At 43.2% G+C, this 26,252-nt stretch overlaps 1 long non-coding RNA gene across 1 annotated transcript; it reads left to right on the top strand.

The window, feature by feature from the left end:
- The first annotated feature begins 5,940 nt into the window (after positions 1-5,940).
- On the top strand, positions 5,941-25,752 carry LOC115469350. The gene is made up of 3 exons (XR_003941993.1): positions 5,941-5,952; positions 15,160-15,162; positions 25,674-25,752. It is a non-coding gene; the product is annotated as an uncharacterized LOC115469350 (long non-coding RNA).
- The last annotated feature ends 500 nt before the right edge of the window (positions 25,753-26,252 follow it).

Raw genomic sequence — 26,252 nt, 5'->3', positions numbered from 1 at the left:
TCAGAATGGAAGCAGGCACAGACGCGATCGAAACCTGCCCCACAGAAGAAATCGGAGCTGAGGATGGACGCAGCGCATCACCCATGCATCCCGAAGAGAAGACGGCACACGATGCAGACCGGAGCGATGCAACTGAGACGCCACCACCGAGCACCGCAGACAAAAAGAAAGGACAAAGGAAGCAAGCAAACAAGAAGGCCGACGTCACCGCAGATGCTATATCGGCTAAAAAAGACAAAAAAAAGAAAGCCAAAGGAAGGCAAGATGCAGCCACTTCGGGAAGTTGGCCGTACCCACCAGCATTCCCGGGATGGACGATGCCTCAGACCTTAGTTACTCAGGCAAAGGAGAGCTTGGGGCCTCTAGCGGGGCAAGGGCAGCACGCGATCACGCCTCCATGGCGTATGGGATAGGATGGGGCTACCCCCCACAGCCACCATACCATGGGGCGTGGCCAGGATTTGCCCCCCCCCCCTTACCAGCCATGGCAAGCGACGGGTGCTGCCCAACACCCGGCACACACAGGGGCCTCAGGTAAACCAGACCCTAGTTATGGGGGCATGAACCCGGTTAACCCGATACGGGACCCTACTAAGAGAGATGATACGCAGATGACGGACACCGCAGGTATGTCCAGTGGCACACTTGAGAATGTAAATGTTGATGTGAAGGAGGGGGAGAGAGCAGGTGTGTCAGAAGGGAGTAATGCAGCGAAGGTAGGGGAGCAGGGTGCACACACTGAAAGGGAGGGCACAAACACAGGTCAAGGTGCGCATGCCAGTGAGGTCAAGACTACAAATGACAAAAAAGCTGGTTTATTTTACTGCTGGTTTATAAAGGCCAAGTACCCTATGTCAGGATTGCAGGAGGTCAAAATTATTGCTGGACATATTTATATTAATATGAAATCAGTTTGACATTAAACCACCTTCTGACCTCTGATAAACTCTCCCCCCTCTCCTGCAGGAACCATTGAGGATGAAATGGACCAAATGGTGCTCAGAGAGGCCTGATAGCCCTTTGGTTTCTCAATTACTCTTGATTAACATACCTTTTGTTCCATCTGGGAACAGGGCTTCAGAGCAACCAAAGCCAGACAGGCTCCATCACTAGGGATTTCAAACAGGACAACCTGTGAAAGTGGTCACCTTTCCTGACTTCAGAAAGTATCTGGAGTTCTGTAAAGGAAATAACTGGGAAAGAGAAGTTTTTGATCTCTCTCTGCTCCTGTTCCCTCTCAGTTCTTATTAGGTATAAAGCAGAGCTCACTAGGGCTCTCGCTCTCTCTCTGTCTTTCTCTGTGCAGCAGAGCACAGAGCTCAGCTTGGGGTCTACTGCCCCCCCCCCTCTCTATCCCGGGCACTTCTCTGTGTCCAGGGCACTAGGTCTCCCTCTTTCTTTCTCCCTGCAGCAGAGGGCACGGGACTCTGCTGGGCTGTCTTTGTTTCTTCTTCTTCTTTCTCTGCACACCTCCATCTTTAGTCACCAAAGCACCTGGCTCTGCTCCCCCCCTTCTCAGACAGCCCTATTCCAAGGTTTCTTTTTCCTCTAAACACACACCCCAAGACAGCTTGTACCCTTTTCCTGTACTAAGTGCTGTGAGCCAATACATATATATCAAATATAATATACTTTATATATCCAAATCTGTGTGGATTGCGTATTCTTTGTGACCCACTGCCTCTGTGAAGTGGACTCCAGGACCACCCTAGACAACGATAGCTGACACCCTACATTAACAATCTTCTTATCTCGTACATCCCTTCCCATACCCTATGCTCAGCTGACAATAATCTTTTCACCCTTCCACTTCCTTCTGCCCTTCACCTCACTATCTCACACAAAATAACCTTTTGTTACATAGGTCCAAAACTCTGGAACTCATTCCTTCTGTACCTCAAGAACCAACCATCCGTTCATGCATTCAAAAGATCGCTCAAAATCTATCTGTTTTCTGAGACCTTTGACCCTTCAACTAAAATTCTCAACAACCCTCTTTGTCTTCACTGCCCTTTCTATCTTCTCCTCTTTTTCTTCTCCTTATTTTATTTTTTGATGTGAGCCACATAGATTTCTCTAGTCCTTTTGTAGTATATCAAATACAACAAAATAAATAAAAGATAGTTTGGAAATCCTTTTTTCAACTAAAGATGTTCAGAGTAGGCCAATCATTTTTTTGATCAAAAGGCATTGCAGCGACCGAAAAAGCAAACAGGATACTAGGAATTATTAGGAAAGGGAATATGAATAAAAACAAAAATACTATAATGCCTCAATATCGCTCAATGGTGTGATCGAACCTTGAGTATCGCCATTCAGTTCTGGTCGCCATATCTCAAAAAAGATGTGGAGGGGCATAATCGACTTTTCTAATGTCTGCATAGTTTCCCTGGATCTTGCTAGAACTGTCTGGGTTACTTTCATCTGTCTTTACTCTTTGAGTACTTCCTGCTCTTGCTTGCTTTCTCTGAATTCTCTGGTGTCTATAATCCCCTGGTTTCTCATTAGCTTCTTCAGCCTGTAGTCTCCGAGCTCGCATTCAGCATTTCTGGGTTATTCAACCCCCTGTCTGAACGCTTGTCCTCTTTGCTCCTCCCGCCCTTGTTTGTACTTTCTGAGCTCTTTCCTCCCTTAGCTGTGATCTCTGATCTCTTCTCTTCCTTCCTTCCTTCCACTTCATGTGTCTTTCTTGAAGATTTGCACTCCCTATTAGTGCAATCATGTTAATGAAACTTGTAAAAGAATATCACATCAACAGTAATTAATAAACAACAATTATCCTTCCAATAAATGTTTTTAACTGCTGAAATGCAATTTTCTCTGCTATTCTGTTCAATATAATCCTTTAAGGACCCAGCAAAAATATATTGTCTTTATATCCCGTTCAGAAACCATTGTGGATTTATTATCTTTCAAGAACAGAGGATTGCTGCTCCCAACAAGTCCTATTACCAAATTCCTGAGGGTTTCTCTACACAGAAAGGCAAATATGATTTTTTAATATGCTGTCTTTTCCCATTAAAATTCCTAAACAGCTCTGAACATGCCACTTATTTACATTAGCATTCCTACTTTATTTTCTTTAATGAGTTTTATGCTAGCCAATCATGTGTTACTAGTAAAGATAAAGCTTGTGTCTGAACCAAGCTGTTAATTTTTGATGGGAAAGATTTAGCACAATCAAAGCTTCATTTTACATATTTTGCATAGTCAAGTTAGGGGTCAGGATGGTGATAAGACACTCAGGTTCTCTTATGTTCCCTTAGGCTTCCATGGCTGGTGTCATGATTGTTGCGGTGTCTGGGTCTTGTGGCATCACACTGCAAATGACCCCAGTCAAGTTCTATCAGAAAGTCTGTCTGATATGGAGCATTCTCTGATATTCTAGTACCAAATGGGAGGTGATGGAGATGAAACCAATAATGGGATTCAAAAATGTGTGGGATAAGCACAGTGCAATTTTGTGTGGAAAAAAATTGAACCAAACAAACTTAGCAGTGCTTAGATGGCAACTCCAGTAATGCGAAAACAAAGCCAGTACCAGGCAGACTTCTATGGTCTGTGCCCTGAAAATGGCAAGGACAAATCAAGATCAAGTATGTATATGTGATATCGCATCATAACTTATGCTATGAGTTTATCTTGCTGGGCAGACTGGATGGACCATACAGGTCTTTATCTGTTGTCATCTACTATGTTATTATGTAAATCCTTTCCATACCAGTGCATATCCTGATGACCTCTATCACCTTTGGTAGTGTTCCATCATTGCATACCATTATAGTAATGAAGCTCTGGTAAGTACATGCTGTTACACTGCATAATCTGTCTCCACAGAATTAAATGAAGATTATGAAACAAAATGATGTTGCCTTCATTAAAGAGATCTTGGTCAGCTGTTTCTTTCCCCTGCAGGTTCCTGTGCAAACTGTGATACTTTTATTAGACTAGCTATAGAACTAACCAAATATGCAGTACATGAGCTTTTGAGAATATATCTCTCTCTTCTGAAGAGGAGGAAGTAAAAGGAAATGTAGTCTAAGACCAAGAAAATTTGGAAGAAAAATACAGAAATATTCCCCATTGTTTGGGTGCCACAGGTCTGATCAAAAAGAATTTCCAAGCACACCTGGATAAGTTGCCTATACATGTTACACCTTATGAACTCCAGAAAGAAGCTGCAAGTTTTATGGCAAGCATTAGCAGTGAATTTGTGAGACTGGGATCATACTCCACATGCCCAGGCTTAGGAGTGAGATTCATTTTAAATATAAATATAAGCTAGTTCAAATTTATTAACATGCACAAAACTAACCCATTTGGAGAAATTGCCCCAGAGAATGACCTAGTTATTTGTTGGGAATTATCATCCATGTTATGAAGAGAGCCATCCAAAGTGGTATACAGTAGATATACTTTCACATGAAATTGGCAATTAAGACATTGAAATGTAAAATGACCAAATATATGCATTAAATATAATCAATGAGATAAACTGGCAGACAGGCAAATTGAATCCTTATAGAAGTAACATGATGCATGTAAATTCTCAGTCACATAGTTGAAAAGGGGAAGTGGCCACGGGCATGGAATCGGCAGGTCATAGGTATTTCTAAAATCTATGCACATGGTTATGGAATACACTCGGTCCACGTCTAATTTAGGCATTGCAATTTACACTTACTTGGTATAACTGCCCATGACTAAATTTAGTGAAGCAGACAGGCGCTCGGCATATTCTATAAACTGCGTGGAAATTTAGACTTATTCTATAAAGTACGCCTAAATTTAGGCGTACTTTATAGAATAGGCAAATCAACACCAAAACGAAATATGCCTCGGTGTATTCCATAAAATATGCCTAAATTTAGGCGTACTTTATAGAATACGCCTAGGCGTATTTTGTTTCGGCGTTGATTTTTAAGGCACGATATATATAGTACTATTCTATACAGAGTGCTCAGCATGGAGCTCACTTTGTAGAATTGCACTGAGCGTGAAATTTTACTGTTGCCTACTTTTCGGTGCTATTTACTGAATCTGGCTTTTACTGACCGAATGTGGATGGATGGTTGAAGTGGCCAGAGCCCAGCAATCTAACAGAAGTTACAGTATGGGGTTCAAACTCAGGCCATGGGTAGAACAGGCAAGTGGTCACTGATTGCACCATTGAGCCTCCTAAATATGCAATAAGTGCAATGATAATTCTGTATACACATAATACAATTCACAGTATAGTCTCAATAAATCTTTTGTTTTAATTATATTGTTAGTGCAAAGAAAAATGCTTTGACTCATAGAACTAATGAATCATCTGGTAAATTTAGCTTAGTAGATGGTGTATCAAATCCCAGATTCTGGCTCTGTGCTGTATATCTGACCTGTAGATAAATAGCTTTTGGCAGCAGGGACTTTCACTTCTTCACTGTTCATGAGATCTAATTTATTTTCATTGAGAGAAAGTAGAGGTGAGCAAATATTTACAATAACAGTATTAGCTAGAATTAACATATAAAATGCATGCATAATGAGAATCTGTATTTGTACTGCTTTATCAGATATTTGTGAGAATAGCATAACTCATTTTACTGCATTTATCTTCATTGTTTGTTGAAACTTATGGCTCTTGCTGAATCCTTCGGAGACTAAAGCTTTCTAATGTCCCTTGTTTTCTTCTATTTCACAGTGCATGCCTTTCTGCTTTCCATTATGTTGGTCTTTTCCATCATTTCAGAAACCATAGTAGTATAATGCTTTGAGTGTTTTTTTGTTGTTGTTGTTGTGGTTTTTTTGTTTTTTTTTTAGTGACCAAACTTTGCATCCACTACACTGTCCAACATGGAGAATAATCAGTTCTCTTGCTGGTCCTGTAAGGGGGTACTCACCTCCCATATGCTCAGGTTACAAGTTTATTAGGATTGGTGATACCACCCATCAGAGATCCATCTGGCTGTTTTACAATATTTCATGCTCTATGGTTGTCTTCCGGCTATGCCTGTAGCTTGGGTTGTCTTTGTTGTAGCATAGTAGCTTTGACCAGTGACAAAAAAAATTTGAGGAGGTCCTTATTCTCGGTGCCAGTCTTGGAAGAGGAATAATGGTGATTGGATAACCATAATGGTGCTCGTATAATAGTCTAAATTGAACTTAACTGAGAAAAGTTCTAAAACTCCTAAAACAGATGAAAATAATTTGAACAGAGGAATGAGGTACACACTGGAAAGTAAAAGAAGTTTCTTTCTCCTTTCAAAAATGATATATTGAGGGTAATTTTGTAACAGCATGCCTGTGTAGGAAAGGCACATGGGCGCATCTGTTGTGCCTTTTTTTCAATAAAGGTCAAAAGAAAATGTCTTGTCAGTAACTGAACATTAAAGGCTCCTTTTACTAAGTTGTGATAAACACTAGTGCATGCTTACCACAGCTTAAAAGGCAAAAATTGGGCACTTAATACTCACTCCGCTGTTCTCCTTGATACAAAAACAACATAGGACTCACTTTTGAGAGAATGTGGGATTTATTAAGGCCACAGCCAGGAAATGCAAATCACAAAGCTTCATGTACATTCAAACACAATTCAATAACTTGCAAAACCTGAATTATCTGTCTCCTCATAGGGTACTCAGCCTTCCCTAAGTGTGCTCTTTTGCGTCTTACAGGTGTTCCCATCCAAGCACCCTGTTTGCTCGTTATGTGCTATCACAGGCACCCGTTGTTCTCTGGCCTATCCTGTCCAAGGAAAGGCCGCTACCACCTTTCAACATTCAATGTCCATGGCGTCCCGACCATGTAAGCCAGGAGACATCACTGTCCCAATGTTCATTCCACCTCAAGTAGCCGCCAACATCTGGCAATAACTTTAACAACTTCAATTTTGACTTAATTATCAGACTTTAACAGTTAACCCTGCTCTCTTAACTGGCAATGTGCTGTGAATCCTACTCTGACTGTACTAAACTAACAGCTACAGCCCAAGAAATGAATCCTCAATTGTTGTGGACACCCCAAAGCTCTGTCCTGCTCTAGCTTCTCTGTCCTCCTCTCCTCCTTGACTTCTTTTCTCCTTCCCTTTGTCCTATGCTCTGCCTCTTAGTTGTCCCTTCCCCCTAGTTCTTAACCCCTTACTTCTCATCTACCTACCAAACTCTTTTTTTTTCTCCTTTGGTTCCTATTGCCCTAGCCCTCCATCCCCCCTTTTTCCGTCTCTCCCTTGCCTGCCTTGCTTCATTGGCCATCGGCTCATTTATGGGTGCCCCCACCCCTTTAACTGGGGTTGCCTTGTTCTTTGCTGTGGGACATAGGCTCTAATGCTTGTTCACGCGGTCTCAAGGTGACCATCTCCTCTGACACAAAAAATGGTGAAAAAAAGACTCATGTTGGCAGCAGGTTACCTATATTCTATTTTGATTGAAGGCTATATTAAATGAAAAATAAGATCGTATTTGGAATTTTTTGGACTTATCTTGTGATGATAATGAGTTGCTAGCAAAATTGAATATGACTTTGGATTTGAACATAAGATGAGGACTGATGACGATTTGTGGTGAGAGTTGTTTTCTGATATAAATTAAACTCTTTGAGATGGGCAACTTCTTATGATCCACCATAATATAAATGGTTGTTAAGTGTTGATTTGAGTTATTTCATTGCGCTGGGATACTATTGAGGGCTGAGAATTTATTCCAGCATTTCAGATGATGTGGAAGATTTATCCTAATTATTTAGAACATATCAGGTTTATGCCTAACCCACAGCTTCTTGTATAATGAGATTCAGTAAGAAAACAGTGAGAGTGAGCGAGTGAGAGTGACAATGATTATATTAAGAATACTTCATCTCGCTCAGCCTATGTGTAAAGTTGATGACTGTTTGTAAAGATAATTACAAAATTAAAAGTTCAGTAGCAAATAAAATATTCTTATGATTCTTTTCTTTGTTGTTCATTTATATCTTGAAAGCTTTAGCTTAGCATCTGCCAGCACTCTTTGCTTAAACATTTTCCATAATTTCATCTTGATATGATACTATTCTTTCATTCTGACACTAATGATATAATAATTTATATCCTATTTTAAAACAAGTGTATATCAACTGGAACTCACCTGCTTATTGTAACAATAACAGCAGCATTTAGGAACTGGAATTTCTGCTTTCAGCTGATGGGCTAAATCATTTAAATTTTTGCACTGGTAAAGATAGAAAGATTGTAGCATAGCTAGGAAGATTGTCCCTAGGATTCTATATATGGCAACTAAGGATGCACACTCCAAAAACTGGATAATGACTACTACTACTTATCATTTCTATAATGCTACTATATGAACGCAGCACTACACACTTATTTATATAGCGCTACTAGTCAAATGCAGCACTATACACTTTAACATGAAGAGACAGTCCCTGCTTGACAGAGCTTACAATCTAATCAAGACAAACAGGACAAATAAGAGATAAGGGGAATTACTTTAAGGTGAGAATGATACAACAGACAAGGGGACTGATCAAGTGAATAGGTGTTAGCAGTTAAAAGGAGCTTCAAAAAAGATGGGCTTTTAGCCATAGGCGTAGTTTGACTGTTTCATTCGGGGGGGGGGGGGGGGGGGGGGAAAAAAATGGGCGGAGCATATTAGCATATCATTTGCATATATACATATGCAAATGAATATGCTAATATGGAGGAAGGAAATGAAATTTACAGGCAAAATATCACAGATGCACATTTCAAAAAGCTGACATTTCAATTAATAAATTATGAATAAAATAAACTTTTATTTACCTTTGTTGTCTGATCATGTAGTTTTTCTATTCGCTTTGATCCCAGTGTCTTCTGTTTTATGCAGTGTCTTCTTTCCAGTAGGCTTCCCTCTGCTCCCCACCCTCCCAGTCCCATCCATCTCTTGCTCCTTCCCTCTGCTCCCCACCCCTCCCAGTCCCATCCATCTTCTGTTCCTTCCCTCTGCTCACCATCCCTCCGTCCCATCCATCTCTTGCTCCTTCCCTCTGCTGTGCCTGACCTCTCCAAATCCCATCCATCTCCTGGTCCATCCCTCTGCTCCCCACCCCTCGCAGTCCCATCCATCTCTTGCTCCTTCCCTCTGCTCCCCACCCCTCCCAGTCCCAACCATCTCTTGCTCCTTCCCGCTGCTCCCCACCCCTCCCAGTCCCATCCATCTCCTGCTCCTTCCCTCTGCTCACCTCCTTTCCCAGTCCAATCCAATTCCTGGTCCTTCCCTCTGCTCCCCACCCACCCCTCCCAGTCCCATCCATCTCTTGCTCCTTCCCACCCCTCCCAGTCCCATCCATCTCCTGCTCCTTCCCACTGCTTCCCACCTCCCAGTCCCATCCATCTCCTGCTCCTTCCCACTGCTTCCCACCCTCCCAGTCCCATCCATCTCCTGCTCCTTCCCACCCTCCCAGTCCCATCCATCTCCTGCTCCTTCCCACTGCTTCCCACCCTCCCAGTCCCATCCATCTCCTGCTCCTTCCCTCTGCTCCCCACCCCTCCCCCCCGCGCGAGGTCCAAGATGGTGACTCCGTTTACCCCCTCTCTTCCTCCCTCCCTCCGGTGCAGGCAGCAGTCTTTTCCAGCGTTCCTGGCAGCTGTAGCGATATACACGCTGCCTTCGGTCTGCCCCGGAAGCCTTCTCTTCAAGTTCCTGTTCCCACCTATGCGGGAACAGGAACTTGAAGAGAAGGCTTCGGGGCAGAGCCAAAGGCAGCGTGTACAACGCTACCGCTGCCAGGAACGCTGGAAAAGACTGCTGCCTGCGCCGGAGGGAGGGAGTGTTGAGAAATGGGGGGGTCCCGAGCCCCCCAAGAAGGCTAGAGTGACCTCAATCTGACTCCATCTGTAAATAACACTAGTACTGGGGTAATCCAGGAGTTATGAGGTTTTGGAAGGAATTGCCACTGAGAGAGACGTTAGGTCTCAAATACCGGCATTAGTCCGCCTCTCAGCACTGGCAAGGAATAGATACCAGCCTTATGACAAACTGGATTTAGGCTACAGGTTATATAATGCAGCGAATGATAGCCTGATGTAGCAAAAGCATTTGTACTTACAGCCTTTCATCATTAAGTGAAGCCCACAAACCATCATTTAGAATGAAGAGTTTATTTGCATATCAGACTTTAATCAGGTACATTCATCAGGCAAATTCTGGATTCAGCTGACCGGAGCTCTGCTGCTTCCGAGGCGTTGGAGAAAAGTTCTCCCGAGGGCTTGCATGCACCCTGCTTTTATACAATTTGGCCACTATACAAGTCTATGGAGAGGGATTTTTTTCTCTAATATTGCTTAATCTATGAGTCATGACCTCCGACCAGGTGCTCTTCCGTTTTAGTATTGCAACTTGTTGTGCAACTTCCCTTTTTGTAAACACTTCCTTACATACGGACATCCAAACATCAAAACATGAACAAAACAACTTTTTTATGAAGATATCTAAATTTGGATATATTAGGTTCATATCATTTTGTGATCTGGGTTAGGATTTTAGCCATCAATTCCTTGATCTTTGGCTTTTGCACTGCTTTTGAATGTCACACCAAATTCTAATGAGGCCTAGTCAGTGCCTTTTAGCAGTTTAAGCTGTTTAAGATATGTAAATTGACCCACCACTATTCCAGTGGATGGATCCCAAGCGGGGACACATATTAACTTACAGGTAAAGCACGTCCTTGCTCAGCCAGTCATAGATTTTTAAACCTAGCTGGTATTTTTACAGCCTGAGTCCTAAAATCTGGCCTTCCACCCTTCCGGTGGGCATCCAGTGAGGGCCTCTTGCTGTACTATAATTATACAGGAGGAAGAGAGAGGAGTAGACGGAGACGCTCCTCTCCGTCCGCTTGGCTTCCCTGCCCTCTCTGTCTGCGTCCCGCCTGAAAGGAAATGACGTCAGAGGAAGGCGGGACGCAGATAGAGAGGGCAGGGAAGCCAATCGGACGGAGAGGAGCGCGTGCCTGCATGTGTTTTTTTTTTTTTTTAAACTTTTTTTTTTTTTAACTAATGGCGCGGCAGCGCCTCGCGTCGTTTGGGGGGGCACTGCCCCCCCTCGCCCCCCCCAGTCTACGCCTATGCTTTTAGCCTAGATTTGAAGACGGCCACAGATGGAGCTTAATTTACTGACTTAGGAAGTCTATTCCAGGTGTACGGTGCAGCAAGACAAAAGGAACAGAGTCTGGAGTTGACAGTGGAGGAGAAGGGTATAGATAAGAGATATTTACCCAAAGAACGGAGTTCCCGGGGAGGAGTGTAGGGAGAGAGAGAGAGTGGAGAGATACTGAGGAGCTGCAGAGTGAATGCACTTGTAAGTCAATAAGAGGAGTTTGAACTGTATGTGGAAACAGATAGGGAGCCAATGAAATGACTTGAGAAGAGGGCTAATATGAGCATAGCGGGACTGGCAGAATATAAGCTGTGCAGCAGAATTTTGAACAAATTGAAGGGGGGGAAGGGGGGAAGAGGTGGTTTAGTGGGAGACCTCTGAGAAGCAAGTTGCAGTAGTCTAAGTGAGAGGTGATAAGAGTGTGGATAAGGGTTTTGGTAGTGTGCTCAGAAAGGAAGGGGTCAAATTTTGGTGCTAACAACCAATTATTGATAATTGGGTCTCATTAAAATTTGCATGTGCATCTGGATATTTACTACTCTATACTGCAGGGGCGTATCTGCGTGGGGCCTCAGGGGCCTGGGCCCCCGCAGATTTCGCCCTGGACCCTCCTACTGCTGCCAACCCTCCCCCTCCGTTGCTGTCGCCTACCTTCGCTGGCGGGGGACCCCAACCCCCGCCAGCCGAGGTCCGCGTCCTCCTGCCGCTACCGGCTGCCTTTAAAAGAATTCCGTCAGCTGGCGGGGGACCCCCGCCAGCCAAGCCGAGGTCCTTTCATTTCTTCCACTAAAGTTGGCGCCGAAAGTTTCTTCTGAGTCTGACGTCTATCTCCATGGGCGTCTATGTCCGAAAACGGGTACGTGAAGAGGCGGGACAGACCGTATTTTCGAAAAAATGGACGTTTTTCAGCTGGGTGTTTTTTTTTAGCGATAATGGAAACTAAAAATGCCCAGTTCAAAAATGTCCTAATCCGAGCCATTTGGTCGTGGGAGGGGCCAGGATTCGTAGTACGCTCGCCCCCCTGACATGCCAGGACACCAACTGGGCACCCTAGAGGTCAGTGCGGTAGACTTCAGACAACGCTCCCACATGCATAGCTCCCTTACCACGGGTGCTGAACACCCAACCCCCCTCCCCCTCCCCCAAAACCCACTACCCACAAACGTACAACACTACCATAGCTCATAGGGGTGAAGGGGGCACCTACATGTGGGTGCAGTGGGTTTTGGAGGCTTCCCATTTACCAGCACAAGTGTTATAGGTAGGGGGGATGGGCCTGGGTCTGCCTGGCTGAAGTGCACTGTGGTACCCACTAAAAGTGCTCCAGGGACCTGCATATAGGCAGGCCTCTAGGACTTGTTGCTGCTATATAACATTGGCACACCAGTTGACACCTGAAGACTAATCTCTCCGAAAACGTCCTTTATTGGAATAAGCACGCTTACTCACAGTTAACTGCAGATCAGAGGTTGTGCCCCACTGGCAACGAGTCTCCCTGGTACTGAGATGAGCAGTAGGTCAGAGCTGGCAGAATGGTGTACAATGCCCTCTTTCAGCCACATTCAAGGTAAGAACTAAGTTCTGTAACGTGGCTAACACGTGAAAAGGATCTAAAACTGGCTTACAAAAATGGCCACTACCTCATGGACTACCGGAAACAAAACAGGGCACACTCTGACCCAGTAAGCAGGGGGAAAAGCACCATGGGAGTAGAGCCTACCAACTACCAAAATCATGAGCATTTGCCACAAGCTAGTGGAATCACGGAGCCTAATACCCTACACCCACCACAATGCATTGCTGATGTGACTCTGCAGTGCGCATAACAGAAAAGGTGTCACACTCACCCGAGAGCCACATCAGAACCAGGATAGAACATATTCTGCTGTCATGGAGGTGGGTACGGCATTTGAGGCTGGCATAGAGGCTGGAAAAAAGTTTTTAAAGTGGGTTTTTTTTGGTTAGTGACTACTGGGAGAGTCCGGGGAGGTCATCCCTGATTCCCTCCAGTGGTCATCTGGTCAGTTGGGGCACTTTTTTGGGACTTGTTCGTGAAAAAAAGGGTCCACAAAAAGTGACCCAAAATCACGGTAAAAAACGGCTTTTTTTTCGATTATCAGCTAAAAACGCCCATCTCTCCTCGGCCGATAACCACGCCACAGTTCCGCCTTCACCACGCCTCCAGCATGCCCCCGTCAACTTTACCCGTTTCCACGATGAATTGCAGTTGGAAACGCCCAAAATCGGCTTTCGATTATACCGATTTGGGCGCCCATGGGTGAAAGATGCCCATCTCCCGATTTTGGTCGCAATATAGGCGTTTTTCTCTTTCAATTATAAGCAGGACTGCCTCCTATTTAGGAGTAATAAGTACTCCAGTACTGTCAGTGTTATCCACTTAGGACTAGATTCTATATATCACACCTAAAAAATTGGTGCCAAAATGAAATACACCAAAACATATTCTATAAAGTATAGGCGGAACACAAGAATTGGAATAATAATATGCAAAGCACCCATCTGCAAGACTAATTTAGTTGCAGGCAGTTACACCAAATAAAACGTGGTGTAAGAACATAAGAATAGCTATACTGGGTCAGACCGATGGTCCATCTAGCCCAGTATCCTGCTTCCAACAGTGGCCAATGCAGGTCACAAGTACCTGGCAGAAACCCGAATAGTTGTAGCATTCCATGCTACCATCCCCAGACTGGGTGTATTCTATAACCAGGCACATAGATTTTAGAAACACCCATGACCTGCCTATTCCATGCCCATGGACACGCCCCTTTTCAACTGTGCGACTTAGAATTTGCATGCATCATGTTAGAATATGCTTGGACTGTTCTGCGCATAAGGTATAATAACAATTAATATCAATAATTAAGTGGCAATTATCAGCACTGATTAGCCTGTTAACTAATTAAGCTACGCTCGCAAATCCAGAATATGACTGGATTTGAACATGCAACTTAAGTTGTGCTGTATAGAATCCAGGGGTAAGCATGCACTTAAAAGAATACTCTAGCTGGATAACGTTTCCATGCCCATTCCCTGCCAATGACATGCCCTGTCCCCCCAAAATATATTTTAAAATAAATAATGCACAGTTGTCATGTGGAAAAGGGGAAATTACTGCAAAACACTTTAACTTGCTTTGCAGTACATGTTTTCTTGCACATTAAGTGCATGTTGGGGCTTAGGGGCACTTTTATAAAGTGGCGGTAAGCCTAATGCAGGCTTACTACTCGCTAAAAGGGAAGTACCGCTGGGCTACCACAGTAGCCCAGCAGTAGTTCCCACCCCAGCACTTGCCAACTCTGGCGCTACAAAAAATATTTGTATTTTTGTAGTGCTGGTATGTACCTGGAAGTAATCGGGCAGTGCTGCACGTTACCCGGTTACCGCCCGGTTAGCGTGGGAGCCCATACTGCCACTTCAATGGGTGGCGGTAAGTGCTTCCTCCCGATATGGCCATGCGGCAAGTGCTTCACTTGACGCACAACCATTTTCTGAAAAAAACAAAGACCTGCCTTTTACCCACTGTGGTAAAAGGAGGCCTCAACACACATCAAAAACACATGCCAATGCTAGCACAGTCCTCCTTTTGCTGCAGCTTTATAAAAGGACTCCTTAATGCCCTTTTATTTATTTATCTTATTCCTAGCCCACCTTTATCCAAAACAGGTAACAGGTTAACATGCATAAAAACTTACATGGAGACATAGACAATCACAAGCTCAGATTCAGATTTTGTGAAACAGCCCCATTGTTAGCAATTAGGGATGTGTATAGGGCAAAGAATGTTTACTTTTTGGTTTCTTTGGGTTTTTGTCCTGATTTTCAGCTGTTTTCAGTTTATTTGACATATTTGGTTCAATAAAAACCCACTGTACCCACATGTAGGTGCTCCCTTCACCCCTTAGGGCTATGGTAGTATTTTACAGTTGTGGGGAGTGGGTTTTTGGGGGGGCTCAGCACCTAAGGTAAGGGAGCTATGCACCTGGGAGCAATTTGTGAAGTCCACTGCAGTGCCCCCTAGGGTGCCCAGTTGGTTTCCTAACATGTCAGGGGGACCAGTGCACTACAAATTCTGGCTCCTCCCACAACCAAAGGGTTTGGATTTAGTCATTTTTGAGATGGGCGTCCTCGGTTTCCATTATGGCCGAAAATTGGGGACAACCATCTCTAAGGTCGACCATCTCAACATTTAGGTTGACCATTTCTAAGGTCGTCCTAAATGTTGAGATTTGGGCGTCCCCGACCATATTATCGAAACGAAAGCTGGACACCCATCTTGTTTCGATAATATGGGTTTCCCCGCCCCTTCGCGGGGCCGTCCTGCGAGGACACCCTCAGGAAAACTTGGGCGCCCCATTCGATTATGCCCCTCCATGGGGCCCTTTTATTAAATTGCAGTAAAATATGGCCCTTGCATAGGTTTTTTGCATGTGCTAAAGCAATTTTTACTGCAGCAGAAAAATGGCCTTTTTGCAGGCCCCTTTTATGAAGTTGCAGCAAAAGGGGACCTGCACTGGCATTGGTATGTGATTTTTACACGCACCGAGGCCCCTTTTACCACTGTGGGTAAAAGGTAAGTCTTTCTTGTATTCAGGAAATGACTGTGCAGCAGGTGAAGCCATTTTGGGAGGGAGCCCATACCACCATCAGTAAGGGCTACCGCGCTGACCCAGCGGTAACCAGGCGGCGTGCAGCACTGTCCAATTACTGCTAGGTACACACCGGCACTACAAAAATAAAAATATTTTTGTAGTGCAGGATATGACGTGCTGGGAGTGGGAACTACTGCCGGGCTACTTCTTTTTTAGCGAGCGGTAAGCCTGTGTTGTGCTTATTGTTGCTTTGTAAAAGAGGCCCTCTATTTTTGGTATTAATGGCCATAAACTATTTGACTCCCAGGGCCATGTTTACTAAGGCAGGTTAGCGTTTTTAATGCGCCTACAATTAGTGTGCGTGCTAACCGTGTAGGCGCCTATAAGGATATTATAGGCACATACACTGTTAATGCATGTACATGGTTAATGCGCCTATAACGCAGCTTAGTAAACAGAGCCCCCAGTGTGGTAGAGGGTAGAAAAATTATTGTAAACTCCCCTATCGGGAGATCTGAGCTTTCAATTGCTTATTTATTTTATTGATTGATTTATTGATTGATTGATTGATGACATTTATATCCTACATGAGCCCGAGTAGAATTCAGGTTCAATGTGGCTTACATAACAATCAGAAAAGAATGAACACGTTCAAAATATATTAACAGAAAGTAAAATACATCATATAATGTTAGACCAGTAAAACTTGAGTTAGGAGCAGATGCAATTAAATACTTAGGGGTTTCTTTTACAAACCACGCTATGGTTTCTCGGTGCAGAAAATGAGAGAAAACCCATTCAAATCCTATGGGCTTCTTCTCATTTGCCACACGGGAACGCTATCATGGCTTTGTAAAAGAAACCCACAGTGATTTAATATATTCTGTACAGGAAGTGTGGATGTGTAGTAGCTTTATTATTCTACTACTATTTAGCATTTCTATAGCGCTACAAGGCATACGCAGCGCTGCACAAACATAGAGGACAGTCCCTGCTCAAAGAGCTTACAATCTAATAGACAAAAAATAAATAAAGTAAACAAACTTTGTAATTTTGATGTGGAGGGGCATAATCGAATGCGAACGCCCATCTCCATGGGCGACTATCTCTGAGAACGGGTACGTGAAGGGGCGGGGTAAACCGTATTCTCAAAAAAAAATGGGCGGCCATCTTTTTTCCGATAATAAGGTTTGTGCCAGGCAAATGCATCGGATTTGTGCGGATTTGAGCTGGGCAGTTTCGATTTTCAGCAATAATGGAAACCGAAGGCGCCCAGCTCAAAAATGACCAAATCAAAGGCATTGGTTTCTGAGAGGGGCCAGGATTCATAGTGCACTGGTCCCCCTCACATGCCAGGACACCAACTCGCAACCCTAGGGAGCACGTAACAATTTAAAATAAACAGTTAACTACCTCTGAAGTCCATAGCTCCCTTCCTTTGGGTGCTGAGCCCCACAAATCCCCCCCAAAACCCACTGCCCACAATTCTACACCATTACCATAGCCCTTATGCCTGAAGGGGGGCATCTAGATGTGGGTACAGTGGGTTTTGGGGGTGGTTTGGAGCGCTCCCATTTACCACCAAAAGTGTGACAGGTGGGGGGGGGGGGGATGGGCCTGGGTCCACCTGCCTGAAGTCCACTGCACCCACTAACAACTGCTCCAGGGACCTGCATACTGCTGTGATGGAGCTAGGTATGACATTTGAGACTGGCATACAGGCTGGAAAAAAAGTTGTTAAAGTTGTTTTTTTTTGGTGGGAGGGGGTTAGTGACCACTGGGGGAGTCAGGGGTGGTCATCCCCGATTCTCTCCGGTGGTCATCTGGTCATTTAGGGCACTTTCTTGGGACTTGTTCGTGAAAAAAAGGTCCAAAAAAGTGACCCAAATTCATGCTAAAAACGCCTTTCTTTTTTCGATTATCGGCCGAGGACGCCCATCTCTCCTCGGTCGATAAACACGCCCCAGTCCCGCCTTCACCACGCCTCCGACACGCCCCCGTCAACTTTGGCCGTTTCCGTGACAGATTGCAGTTGAAGACGCCCAAAATCGGCTTTTGATTATACCAATTTGGACGCCCACGGGAGAAAGACGCCCATCTCCCGATTTTGGTCGAAATATGGGCGTCTTTCTCTTTCGAAAATAAGCTGGATAGTCATCTTGAAGTTTATTATCCCATTAGGTTGTGTGTACATGCACTAATATTCTAGAACTTTTTTTTAGCGGTAGTGGGAGTAGCTGTGTGTCGGTTAACTAAGCTGGAGAAGCTTTCGTTAAATCTAATCCCCATGCGGACCCTGAAGAAGCTACAAGCTGTCAAATAGCACAGTGAAGCGCTGGCCATCATCGGTCGGGGGAAACTGGAATGAGGCAACCGTGGATTTCAACTGATAATCCAACACAAGCTAAGTTCTCTTTTTGCTTGATTAACACTCATGACGTGGTGTATGCAGACTATGAGTTAGCTGAAGCAGTGCAGCAACCTTTGCAGAGGCAGGATCAAAGAGAAAGATGCCCAGAAAAGCAGTTCTGTTCTGCATGCACTTGTGACACAAGGGAGGTTTTTTGCCTATGATAAAGATCAGATCCCTTTAAGACTAAGAAATTGGTCAATGGGATTGACTAGTGGCTGGTGGGATCGTAATAGACCCAGGCACTTTGAGGCTTTTTCCTCCTTGATTGTCACAATTGATAAAAGAGGGAGCACGATTTTGGACCAATACAAAGATTGCTTTTTACAGTGCAGTGGAAGTTATTTATGGTATAGTGTCATGCACAAATATTGCCATTAGTGCACGGCCATTTTGCCAAATTAGCATATGTGCATTTAATGTCACCCATTTTGTAGGCGATAAGGACTCGTGCTATTCCTGCGCTAATGTAGCTGTGCTGACTGATTAATGCAGGAACACCCACTCTCCACCCTCAGACACTTCCCCTCAAAAAATATTTCAAATATTTTTAGTATTCAGTTAGTGTGAGCCTAACACAGCTTAGTAAAAGGGACCCAAATTGACTAAAATGCATTACTTCATAGGTTAATGGGTGTGACATTGCTGAAGCAAACAGTAAGGGGAAAATTCTATATTATAGCGCCTAGAAAATCTGTGCAGAAAACATTTCCGCCTAAGCGTATTCTATAAGGGGCTCTTATATTTATGCACGATATATAGAATATGCCTAATTGATATCCTAGTGCCTAAAACTATGCGCCTTTATTTACACCAATGAAAATGTGGCGTAAATCCTGATGTGTAGATTTAGGCACATTGGGCCATATTCTATATCAATGCATGTAAATTTTGGAACAACCACGAATGCCCATTTCCCCACCAATAACCATGCCCCCTTTTGCCTGTGCGCATTAGAATTTAGGCACAGTGCGTTACAGAACACGCTTAGCAAGTTATGCATGTAAATTCTAATTATTGCCAATTAGTTAAATTGCTTGTTAAATGCTTTTAACAACGCTGATTAGCTTGTTAAGCCAATTAAGTAATACGTGTCGTTACAGAATATGCTTGGATTTCAGCACAGCACGCTAAGCATGCTATGTAGAATCCATGGGTAAATCTGCAAATTTAATATGTGCTGCTACCACATAAGTGTGATAGTTATTATAGTGGTGCATGGCAGCGTGCACTAATTTGCACGTTAAGTGCATGCTGTGTTAGATGGTGAGAACTGGGCATATTATGGAAAGAAAATGGGCATAGACTGTATACTACAATTAGTGCAAGGTATTTGCTGTGTACTGTCACTTGTGCAGTTAGCACATGTGCACTTATCACCCCCTCAGGAGGAGACAGTAAGTGCAGTCACACTAATTTCAAGCAATCTCAATGGACAGTAAAGAATATTTCAGTGTGATAACTTCAGAGAAGATGCTGGATACACCCCAAACAATTACCACACATCCCTTACACTTACTGCATGTTAATATTTGCTTTTAAATCATGGTTAGTGCAAAAACTTACCACACTTCAGTAAAAGGGCATCTAAATGATTTAAGCAGCCCTAACAACTGAATATGCACTAACAAATGCCATCCCTCTTAGCACTTATGTCCCATTACATTAAATGGGACCTGTAATTAAAAAAAATGTTTTAAGACATGCTAAAGAAGCAGTACGTTTGTAAATCTAGTTGTGAAAGCATTGTTTTCCTCCTCTGGTGAAACACAACTCTGGGGACACCTTCTTGCAGTATGACGATAGAAGACCACATTAATTTTTAGCTGGAAAGAGGATGGACAATCTCTAGACAGTCAGGTAAATCATAATTTAACAGGTAGATGAGTTTGAAAATTGCCTTCTTTGAATTTTCTTGTTTAATGCCCATGAAAGATGTCAGCTTGACAGCACTCTAAGGGAATAATTTAATAAAGGATTGTTCATGTGTAAAGGCCTTGCTATGCTTATGAAACAACTATTATAAAATTACCTCAGGGTTTATTTGCATAAAGGTATATGAGGTGCCAAGAAGACACGCACTTTCTATTCCTGTATGTAGGCGTATGTGTATAAATGATGGACTAAAATTCAGTAAATGGAGCCCAAATTTGGACACAAAAATTAGGGACTCCTTTACTAAAAGGTTGTAGTGCGGCAACAAGCTTGCCACATCCCAATCCAGAACTATCGCTGGGCTACTGCAAGAACCCAGCGGTCGTTCCCACCCCAGAGCATTCCATTTCTGGTGCTTCAAAATTCTATTCTTGTAGTGGTGATGCTTACCTGGTAGTAATTGGGCAGCGCTGCACACTGTCCAGTTACTGCCCAGTTTGCGCAGTCTTTACTGCCACCTCAATGGGTAGCGGTAAGTGATCCCTCCTGAAAGTGGTGTGAGAAATAGGACAACCTTTTACCCGCTGCAGTAAAAGGGGACTTCGGCGCACATCAGAAACACATGCTGATGATAGCGCAGGCCCCCTTTTACTACAGCTTAGTAAAAGGATCCCTAAATGAGCACTTAGTTCTGTTCTATTCTATTTATTTATTTGTTGCATTTGTATCCCACATTTTCACACATATTTGTAGGCTCAATGTGGCTTACATAGTACCGGGAGGCGTCTGTCGGCTCCGGTGAGTACAGATACAAAGTGATATAGTGGTAGGATAAAGTTCATGTGATGCAGTCACATTTAGGGAATTGCGCAGCGAAGGAGTTATGTCCATTACGTGTTTTTGATGTGTCGCAGAGATCAAGCATTTAGGTTGGCTCAGCGGGGTATGCCTTATAGAAACATATCTTTTCCAGAGACAAGGAAAAATAGTAAAATTAGAAGACATGAATTGAGGTTGGCACCATTTATAGATAGTGCTTAGCGCCGAGATCTGCGCCCAATTTTGGGTGCGAGAATTTACATCAACTGAAACCTGAATTAAGTGTGGATCTCCCGTATTCTATATTACTGGGCACATCTGAAATGAATGCCCTTGACCCGCCCATGCCACTCCTGTGGTAATGCCTCACTTCCAATTACATGATATAGAACCCTCTGATATTCAAAATATTTAACCACCCAGACACAGCCGCTGATCAGTTACATAGCATATCGGCACATAATCGCAGATATTTATTTATTGCATTTGTATCCCACATTTTCCCACCTGTTTGCAGGCTCAATGTGGCTTACAGAGTTTTGTTATGACATAGTCATTCCAGGTTATCAGATACAATTGGTAATGTACAAGGTTTAAGTAAGGGAAGAGAGAAGGAGGATGTTATGCAGGATAGTATAGAAGGTGGACTATAATACTGGCTGGGTTGGTGAGGTAGTTTTGTAAGGCTATGGGTTATCTTTGTAGGCCTTGTTGAAGAGAGAAGTCTTCAGAGATTTGCAAAAGTTAGTTATTTTGTCAATAGTTTTCAGGGCTGTAGGTAGTGCATTCCACAACTGCATGCTCATGTAAGAGAAGGTGGTGGCGTGTATCAGCTTGTATTTCAGTCCTTTACAGCTGGGGTAGTGCAGATTGCGAAATTTGTGGGCTGATTTTATGGCGTTTCTGGGAGGCAGGTCCACAAGGTTTAGCATGTAGACTGGGGTGTTTGCGTGAATGATTTTGTGTACAATCGTGCAGATCTTGAACGCAATGCGTTCCTTGAGTGGGAGCCAGTGAAGTTTCTCTCTTAGGGGTTTTGAACTTTCATATTTCGTTTTTCCAAATGAGTCTGGCTGCGGTATTCTGGGCTGTTTGGAGTTTTTTGATAGTCTGTTCTTTGCAGCCAGCGTATAGTGTGTTACAGTAGTCCAGATGACTTATTACCATTGACTGTACTAGGGTACGGAAGATGTATCTCGGGAAGAAAGGTTTTACTCTTTTGAGTTTCCACATGGAGTGGAACATCTTTTTCGTTGTATTTAGTTGCAGATAACTGGTTATCTGATGTTAAATATCTGCGCTTAGCAGCTAGCTGTTAACTAGCTATATTGCACAACATACCCGGTTAGGCACGGATATTTAGTGCTTAACTAGCTATGTTCAGTGATTAAAATAGGCCACATAACCAGCAGGCTTATGTTTAACCGTTTAATTGGTTGGCGCTGAATATCAGCTTAGCTGGTGAAGTTTTTAGTGGTTAAAAAAAAAAGGATATTTAATGCCAGTTGCCAGAAATGGCCCGGTATTGAATATCCAGTTTTAACACCAGTGGCAGATGGCAAAAGCGCTGCCTGCTGCCAGCTGAATATTGGGCCTTAAGTTTATAGAATAGCACCTAACTGCAAATTGAATTAAATTAATGCCAATTAAGGGTCATTATTGACAGTTAAAACCAATTAGCACCCACTTAAATAATTAAATTAGGTGCTATTCTATGACTTGCGCATGCAATTTTGCATGCTAGTCGCAGTTTTGCACTCGAGTTTATAGAATTAGGGGGAAGCAGTCTTATGCACATATTGACAAGATAATTATATAAAATCATAGATTCATCACTAAGGGGTCATTTTACTAAGCAGCAGTAAAACGTGGCCTGCTGTAGTGTGGGTGCGTGTGTTTGCGCTCACTGGGCCATTTTTTTACTGTGGCTGGAAAAAAATGGCATTTTTCAATGGGCCGGGAAATGGGCGTGCGCTAAAATGATAAGAAGTGTGCGCCTATTTAGGGCCTGAACCCTTACCACCAGCCATTGACCTAGTGGTAAAGGCTCATGTGCTACTCAAGTGGTAATCATGCAGTATGCACCAATATGGCCATGCTGACGATTACGCTGGGAATGCCCCCCCCCCCCCACAGTAGAAAATAGGCAATTATTTTCTACTGCAGGAACCAGCGCATGCCAACTTTGGAATTATCACTGGCGCCCACGCTACTCCAGCAGTAAGTGCTGATTTGGCGTGTGTTACCTGCGCAATAGCCCTTCTGCTGCTTTGTAAAAAGCTCCTAAAGTACTCTTAAACCTGCAATGATGTCTTTGAAAATTACCCTTCCTATGTGTAGGCATTGAACCAGCTCACCTATAGTCACACCACACACGGACCCTTAAAAATGGACCAGTGTATGTGACCCCCCCCCCCCCCCCCACACACACACACACACTCATTCCTGCTGTTTCATGTCCCTTTTGTTAAATGAATATTCATCCTTTTTTGCAGAATTACTGCAGATGTATATAACAAGAATACTTAATCCTTTGACAGAATTTCTGCCGCTTCATGACCAGTACTGTCTAGTAGAGGAACACTCATCCGGTCTACACAATCCCTGCTGTTTTATGACTGATATTCTAATTAAGCATTTCCCATGACTTAAACTGGGAAAAGAACAGAGTAGAAATAGAATCCAATCACAGGTTATATTTTCTCTATTAAAAAAGACTTTAAGGAGAACATGCAAATGATGAAGAAGCAGGTCTCAAGTCACAAAGAAAATGTAAACCTTTCTCCCAAACAACCAAAGCCTGAATCTTGTTTTACCTAGATAAATATCCACTAATTAATAGTCTGAATAAAATATTTGCATACCACCTTCAAGAAACATGTCATGGAAAAACAGAGGCTTTTTGCATCGCAAATGATTTGAATTAATCATTTACCCCATGTAACAGATACAGTAATGTGTTTCAGAAATCACTAAAGGCCTTCCTGTTTACCCAGGCTTTTAACTGAACATTTGTGAACAGGATTGGTTACTGATTTGAAATCTGTTTAGTTTGTGTGCTTTTGATGCTATGAGCAAGGTTTTAAAGTTATTTTTGTTTATTTTATGCATTATGTATGTTACAAATGTACACTGCCTAGTATGAAGGAAACAGCGGTTTATGAATTGTGAAATAAATAAATAAAATTCTATAAACTCTCCACCCGACACTGAGCCAGCGGTGGGCAGTGTTTTTTTAAATGCTAAGCGTCACCAGCTAATTTGGGGCAGGCAGACTGCCGGAGCAAATGCGAGCCTGGCTGATATTCATCCAGGGCCACATAAGAATTATGCAGCCCCAGCTGAATATCGAGCCAGGGCTCCATAACTTTTTTTTTTTTTTTAATAAAAACTCTTGAGCCCCATCTTGCCCCTCACCAATGTCCCCTCCTTCCCTCCCCCAGCCCACTAAGACCCCACTGCCTGCAAGACCTCCTGTCCCCCAAACCGTAGAGATAAGAACCCAGGCTAACCTACATCTCTGGTGGTCCAGTGGGGTCTTTGGGTGCAGGAGCACAGCCCCCTCACTCCTGCCCCTTGCAACGCCTCTGTAAAATTCCCGCTGCAACCTCTTGCGGCAGTGCCGCCCCAGACCTGCCCACTTTTTGTTTGGACAGTCTCAGGGTATGTTCAGCGACACTGTCCCATTAAAGAGGCTCCTGCCCACTGAAATCGCTTTGAAATACCCTCTTTGTGCCCAACTTGACAGCGTGCAAAGTTGTGCACCCAAGTTATAGAATAGGGCCAGTTACATGAGTAACATAATTGAATAACTAGAAGCTAATTGGTTATAACATCCAATTATTGGTTATTGGTGTTAATTGGTACTAATTAGCAGCCATGCATGTAATTGTTCTTAGTATTCTACAAAATGTGCAAACAATTTCCATAGTGCTCAACTGCAAGGGGGATGTGGACTTGGGAGGGTCATGGCTGGATTGAGAGCATGTATGGCACTTATGTCTTAGATGTTTCTTCCTGTCCATTATCGCTGAAAGACATCCTAATTTTGGGCTCAACCTAGTTCCACCCAAAACACACCTCCAGCACCTCCCTTGCTATTTGCAGGGTAAAAAGTCCAAATTCTGCCTTTCGGAAATTGTGAGTTTGACTTTTTCTGCAGATGGATTTTATTTTTAGCAACTTATAATATCTATTTGCTTAAAAAATGAGCACCATGGGTTCCCAGTTTCAGAACCGGTAGCACACAAATTATCATGCACAAATTTGTACTTGCTCTGAAGAAGCTATAAATATCTGATGTTTTATGCAATACATAAATATATTACAGTGGAACCTCTGTTCCTGCAAAACTATATCCCAGGGGACATCTACATGCAGTGAACATGATTACACTGTATATTTAGATGATTTTATAAGGACCTTTTTTCTGAATGAAAATCAAGTTTATGCTCAGAAAATGCTTTATAGGATTACCCCAGTACACTCAAACCCCACTATCAACTTATCAAGAGCCTTACTGAGAAACTGAAAGCCTTTCTTTTTATCAAACCGTTATGTGAGGTGCTTAGGATTTTAATGCTTAAGGTTTATTGATGTCTACAAATCTGCAATAAGAGTAGACATTCCTGATGGTGTGGTTAAAAAGAGGAGGGACCTAGCCAAACTTGAAGGGTGGCGCAGAATTGGTAGCTAAGATTTAATGCTAAAAAATGCAGAGTCATGCATTTGGGCTACAAAACCCAAGGGGACAGTACAGGTTATGGGGTGAAGTACTTCTGTGGATGAAAGATGAGTGGGACTTGGGAGAGATTCTTTGTAATGGTCTTAAGGTGGCCAAACAGGTAGATAAGGTGATAGTAAAAGGCAGAAGGATGCTCAGGAGCATAGGAAGAGGAATGGCCAGCAGGAAAAAGGTCATAATGCCTCTGTAAAAATCTCTGGTGAGACCTCATGTAGAGTCCTGTGTATAGTTCTGGAGACTGCACCTTCAAAAAGATATCAACAAGATGGAGTCGGTCCAGAAGACAGCTAGTAAAATGGTCAATGCTCTTCATCATAAAGTGTATGAGGACAGACTTAAAGATTTCAATATGTATTCTTTAGAAGAAAGGTGGGAGAGGAATGATATGATAGAGATGTTGAGGTTCCTCCGAGTCTCTTTCAATTGAAAGGAAGCTCTGGAATTAGATGGCATAGGATGAAGGTGACAAACTGAGGAGTAACCTGAGGAAATGACATACATCTTCACAGAAAGGATGATGAATTCAATGGAATAGCTTCCTGGTGAAGGTGGTGGAGTCAAAATCTGTATCTGAATTTAATCAAGCTTGGGGCAAGTACATAGCAGAGGAAGAGATAATAGACAGTATGGATGGGCAGACTGGATTGCCACATAATTTTAATCTGCCTTAATTTTTCTATGTT

This window comes from Microcaecilia unicolor, chromosome 4 (genome assembly GCF_901765095.1).
Source record: "Microcaecilia unicolor chromosome 4, aMicUni1.1, whole genome shotgun sequence".
NCBI lineage: Eukaryota > Metazoa > Chordata > Amphibia > Gymnophiona > Siphonopidae > Microcaecilia > Microcaecilia unicolor.
Note: the sequence above shows the minus strand (reverse complement) of the source record. Positions and strands in the feature narration are given on the sequence as shown.